We start from the raw sequence: 6,607 nt of genomic DNA, 5'->3' as shown, positions 1-6,607 counted from the left end.
CAAGCTTTGCAGGAATTATACAAGAAAGCAAAGTGCTAATATGGACACTCGAGTGCAAGCAACACTCGGAGGATTGGTCTATAACTACTTGTGCCTTGTTATCAGTGGATGGCATGCCTAGGATGGAGGAAAATCCTAGCCATCGGTAATTATAAGATATCAGAAGAACATGATAATGGACTTTGTGTATCAAAGATAAGGGGGCGGGTTGGTAGGGGTGGCTGCCCTGATAGCCGATGTAATTTTGGTCCCTAGACGATGTCATGGCTCAACACAAGCATGACAAGACCTTGTAAATTTTTGGGTTGATCAATATAATTCACTCACAATTGTGAGTTTAAAAAAAATAAAAAAAATTATATTGATGATCCACCAACTTAGTATTTCTTGGGAGCCACAATCTAAAGTAATTTAATGAATATGTGATCTTGACTTAGAAGGGTGTGCTTGCACATTCCGAGCATGGGAGGGTTGGGAGCTTGGGTTTAAGAGTGCGCCACCGTACTATGTAAAAGTTCTTGCATTATTTCTTTGAATTCAATGTTCAAGAAGTGAATCTCAAAACTAAACTAATAACCCCTTGTGTGAGAGAGGCAACTAAGCCGTTCGTGTAGAGCACATTCATATAGCTAAGTTTTAGGTCAAAAGCCATACATACCAACAAAATTATCACAATATAACATAACGGCTCAAGAGCTGATTGTCAAAGATAAATTAATGCATATGAGAAATTTCACATTAAAGCAAGTAGACTCATTTCATATTGGAAGTTGATGTAGATCATGATAAAAAATCCATTTCTTTGTCTCTCGCCTCATCGTAGTCATAGATGGAATCTTCCTCCCTGACCCCCCACCCCCCCCCCACCCAACAAATGTGCCATCCTCTAGCTTTTTCCCTGGGCGACCTACAAGAATCTTTGTAGATTCTTAGCACGGATGAAATGTGTGTGTGTGTGTGTGTGTGTGTGTGTGTGTGTGATGGCCATCCCCCTTTCTCACCAAGTGAAGTCCTCGCCCGCCTTGCTCGGCAAAAAAAGCACACAACACCCCCCTTTGCCTTGGTGCGCAACACCTTGCTTGGTTGAAAACAAACAACCTCCTTTGTCCTCGTGCATAGTAGGTTGTCCTGCCTCCCTTGCTCGGTAGAAAACGCAAAGAATATAGCACTCTTATTATTGTCCTTTGTGTTAGTCGTAGGCAAAACATGAACGCACGACACACACATGCCCTCTGGCAGTAGATACCCGCGATGAATTGAGCAAAAGACAGTACCCGCTTATCGGTTATAGCACCTCCTAATCACCCGCTCTCTGTTCTATTTGGGATCTAAAAAAAACCCCAAATCAATCCGCGATGTTTGCGGACTGATTTGAAGAAGTTTTAGGTACGTCATCTCTCTTTGCCTCCATTGTCACATGCTATCTCCTCGTCTCCGTGGATTCCCATTGAAAGAAATACGCCTACTTAGGTGGGATCGAAAAAGCTCCCCAAATCAATTCGCGTCTCGGGGACTGATTTGAAGGGGTTTTGAGTTCTTAAAAGATTCCCATTGAAAGAAATACGCCTACTTATGTGGGATCGAAAAAGCTCCCCAAATCAATTCGCGTCCCGGGGACTAATTTGAAGGGGTTTTGGGTTCTTAAAAGATCATATAATTTGTGGTGATCTCAATCTTCCTCACGGGTCTATTCTACTATTTGAACTATTAATTCCAATGATTCAATCCCTTTAGGAATATTCCAAATTGAAGTAAATGGGTGACCGGAGTGGATTCCTTCTTGGTCAACTCCCTCTCAACAGAGACAAACACCCCCCCCCCCCCCCCCCCCCAACCCAACAAAAGCATACCTCCCCCTCCCCCTTTGAAGGTAGTAGGTACAGTTATCGAAGCTTTCCATTGTTTCGTATCCCTTGCTCATCCACGATAGCTTGTAGCACAACTAGACTTGACTCAAAGCTCATAAAGCTGGGCTTTTCTCTTTCTCAAGTGGGCCTGCTTGAGTTTGCCAATTCCGGCATGTTGATGAGCTCTTGCAACGGAGCTTGAGCTCACAACATAACACTTTACGAGCATTAGGATGCTATTTTTGAAAGTAGTACAAATGTATGATTGTGGCTTCTCTTCATATTATGGTAAAGCTATTAGTGATGTGCAAAAAAAACTATAGAATCACAGAGTCCTACCTACGCTCCACCCACACACACACACACATACAATGTTGAACTTGCGAAGCGGATGGCTTCTCTCACAGACATGGCAAGGAGAGGGAGCAGAGAGAGAGAGAGAGAGAGAGAGAGAGAGAGAGAGAGAAGAGAGGATAAGACTCGCGATTGCACACAAGAATAAGAGAGATTATCATTTCAAATTTTTGGCCTTCATAGGCATTACATACAAAGAAATTCACACCTAAGGCACCCAAGTTGGGATGACACCAACAATCGCCCCCTTCAGCCAAATCTGGCATAATCATCACTATCATCATGCACCCCCTTGAGCTAAGTTCTTTACTCATGACACAACAAGTTTTTGGTATACTCGCTAATCGTGAGTTTTAGGTTTTCTCACAACATTTTGCTACTACCAAGCTACCAACACAAGGGGTTTTTGGTTTACGCCCAAACCTCGAGTTTATATTTACCCATTAACCTTATGAGAGTTGATCACAAAACATGGTCGGGCTATTAAATTCATAGGAAAGGTCTTACCACCGGTATTTTCTTCATTGTGGTGACATTGTCTAGTTCCTTTGCAGGAGTAAAGGCCTATATAGACTTGGGTTGCCATAGCTCTTTCTATGCTTCCTCTCTCTCTCTCTCTCTCTCTCTCTCTCTCTCTCTCTCTCCTTGACATGTCTGTCGATCCGCTTCACAAGCTCAACAATTGGCATCAGAGCTTCGGTGTTGAAAAAAATTACATTGAATTTCAAACCCTCTCGCTCTCTCTCATAGGTTTTCCACTTGAGCTCCTTGGCCACAATTTGATACAAGCTTAGGATTCTACACTGAAGCTCTGATACCAATTGTTGAGCTCGCTAAGCGGATGGATTCTCTCACAGACATGGCAAGGAGAGCGAGCTGGAGAGGGAGAGAGAGAGAGAGAGAGAGAGAGAGAGAGAGAGAAGAGTAGGAGAAGAGAGGATAAGGCTCACAATTGCACACAAGAATAAGAGAGATTATCATTTTAGATTTTTGGCCTTTATAGGCTTTACATACAAAGAGGTTCACACCTAAGGTGCCCAAGTTGTGCTAACCCCAACAAAGAAGGGGGGGGGGGGGGGAGTCATTTGACTTCTCTGTAGCCTCCTTGTCCCATTTTCCCTCACTCTACCAAACGGTATCTCATGAGATTCTCTTGAATCAAATCAAATAAAAAATGTTTACCCACATACTTGCTTCGAAATGTGGAATCTAAAAGCCCCCAAATCAATCCACGTCACTGTGGACCGATTTGAAGGGATTTTGGCTTCTCAAAAGATGATATAAGAGGTGTTTTGCATGGGTAGGTGTTGTAGTTAACTGGCAACCACCAGTGGCCTATCTGTGCGACCTATGTCTCTTCAACCTTGGCGTTTGCACGCTCATGAGTGGGTGTCCTTGACTCCTCAAGCCTGTAAGGTTTGCCAAACTCCACCCATTTGGGCAAAGTTATGTAACTAGGCAGAGTTGACCAACCGCCCATCCACACCAAACCTTCCACAGTTGTGCTTGCAGGGATTGACCTCCTCCCATACAAAACACCTCTAAGTAGTCTGTAACTTTTCTTTCTAATGGACAATGCATACGAGCGAGAGAAGTAGAGAGAGGCAACATGCACGAAGAGTCAAGTCGCGATGAAGATGCATTATGAAAGGCTACCATCACTCCTGGAAAAGCAAGTAAGAGGTCTCGCAGCACTGTCGCTCACCATATATATCCACACTAATGAACACATTATAGAATGTAATGAGTTGCAACAAATTGACATCATACTCACCTCCACTGCTACTAATTAGTATATAGATTTCCTAGTGTGTGCCAGTGCTCTGCCTCCTGCCCCTAGCAGCTATCACCTCCTTGGCTTCCTCCTCCTCCATGCCTATTAGGTGAAGCCAAATGTTGCCAGTGGTCTAATGTCAATGCCTTAAGCAAATGTTGTGGATGTCCTTCACATCCTCAAATGCCTTGCACATGCCATCCCATGATCCTCCCACCACCTTCCCTTGGTGCTCCTGTCTTGCCTCCTCCCACGGTTGCTTGCGCATGCAAGTTGATATTTCAAGAAGCCAAAAGGGTGTTATCATCCATGTGCCTTACACCATGTAGATGTTGAGGATTTCCTTCAGGTCCTCAAATGCCTTGCAGAGGCCATCCCTTGATCCTTTCACTACCTTCCCTTGGTGCTCCCATCTCGCCCCCCACAGTTGCTGGCATGTGCAAGTTGATATTTCAAGAAGCCAAAAGGTTTTTATTAACTATGTGCCTAACAAGCGCCTTCAAAAAAATTCCATTTGGGAGTTGGGAGTTAATAGACATAATTTTTAGTCCTTCATAGAAAGGGCTTGTAGTCCAACACTAGTAGTTATCGATGAGGCTATTCTCAAACATTTCATGAACCCGTGGAGATTGTTATAGCTGCTTCTCTGGCTTTAAAAGGCTTTTGTAAAAAAATAATTCAACAACTATTTAGATGTCTAAACAAAAAACCCTCTCATGGAAATACACCCAACACATAGTATGAGTTGATAAAAACTGTTGAGAAATTAAATGATGGGTTGAAGTTATCTTCGCATGGCCATCTCTAAGGACTAATTTGATGAAATGCGTATAATTTTACTAAATTGACTCAATTGTATACCCTTTTTTTTTGTTGAATTAGGTATGTAATGAACCTATTACTTCTATGTTGCTTAGATCAACATTTACTACTTGCCCAAGTTTAGTGAATTACAACTTTATGCAAAAAATGCTCTTTTCAAAAAAGCAAAAAAAATATTTTTGGGGTTTTTAACTCAAATATGACTCTCGGAGTCTTAGATACATTACAAGACTAGTGTTAAAAGCCCATTACAAGACTAGTGTTAAACGCATGCTAGCTTTTATCTGGATGGTTCAAGAATGTTTTGGATGTTTTTAGATTTATAGAATACATGATGGAAAAGAATCAATGGATTTTATAAACTGCGGACTAGGAAGTAGTGCTTGAGTACCCATACAAAAGTCTGCTTGAGAATGCATTGAAGCGGTTGTCTTGCGGTGTGATTTAGAATCCACCCAATTGAAGTGTACTAGAGGCCTTATGTAGAGGCACATGGTATCATTTCTTAAAATTGTAGTTTATGTAGTTGGAGTTTTTTTATTATTTGTGAGAGAGAGAGAAAGAGAGAGAGAGAGAGAGAGTGAGAGAGAGAGAGAGAGATGAAGAAGAAGAAGAAGAGAAATTTCTAATATCAAAGTGAGTCTACTTCTTGAGTGGAACTCTATGTGTGTGTGTGTGTGTGTGTAAGAGAGAGAGAGAGAGAGAGAGAGAGAGAGAGAGAGAGCGGGGGGGAGGATAAGCAAAACAGAACTTTCTAAGGTTGTAACGAATATACTTCTTGAGAAAGGCTCTCTGTGTGTGTGTGTATGTGTGTGTGTGTGTGTGTGTGTGTGTGTGTGTGTGTGTGTGTGAGAGAGAGAGAGAGAGAGAGAGAGAGAGAGAGAGAGAGAGAGAACCACCACTTTGCAGCAACTTACACTCTAGCTCAATTGAATTCCCCCATCGATCCCTTGTCCATGTGATAATGGATGGTTGACAATCATGCACTCCTAGTTAATTGTGAGCTAAAATCGTTCAATAGTTCTTGTTATGCAATATGCGAGTCTCTTTTTTTTGTGCACGTTGCACCATACTTAATTTAGCACTCAATTGAAAGTAACATTAAACAACTCTAAGGGAACATAGTCCTAAACAAACACTTAAGTTAATATAAAACTATGCCTATCATGGCCATGTTTTCATTTATTGCCGTGATCTATTACTACCTTGTACACATTAACTTCAGTGCCTTGAAGTATTTTACTAATTTATATAATTGTTATACACAACAGTAGACGCTCATAGGGTACGCCCTTGGTTGTGAGGACAAACTTTGGTCTCAACCCATAGGGGCTCGCCCAAAACATTACCACTCTCTCTCTCTCTCTCTCTCTCTCTCTCTCTCTACCTCTACATTTTTGAAATTGAAAATGGCACGATATTAAGCCGAGACACATTTTCCTCGACCATTGTGGTTTGCTTAATAAACTATGAAGAATATTTATTTGCATTTCTAGTACGCAATGTTAAATGCTATTTCATACACACACACACACACATATCTCTATATCTATACTATTATAAAAGGGAGAGGGATTATGACCAACCCTAACACATGTCTCAACCTCCTTCAACCGGCCTGTGTGCCCCACTCCAACATTACAAAGGACAACACATGCAACTATAGAGAGAGAAAGGTGCCGATAGGGGGGGAGAGAGAGAGAGAGAGAGGCGAAAGAAGGATTGCCAACCATACTAATATGTATGAGAAAGAAACTTACAAATGTGCATGTGCATCTCTCTCTAATATCTTTCCATTAACATGTCAAAT

This window comes from Adiantum capillus-veneris, chromosome 4 (genome assembly GCF_014529385.1).
Source record: "Adiantum capillus-veneris isolate H3 chromosome 4, ASM1452938v2, whole genome shotgun sequence".
NCBI lineage: Eukaryota > Viridiplantae > Streptophyta > Polypodiopsida > Polypodiales > Pteridaceae > Adiantum > Adiantum capillus-veneris.
The sequence above is the reverse complement of the archived record's forward strand: the minus strand, read 5'-3'. Positions refer to the sequence as shown.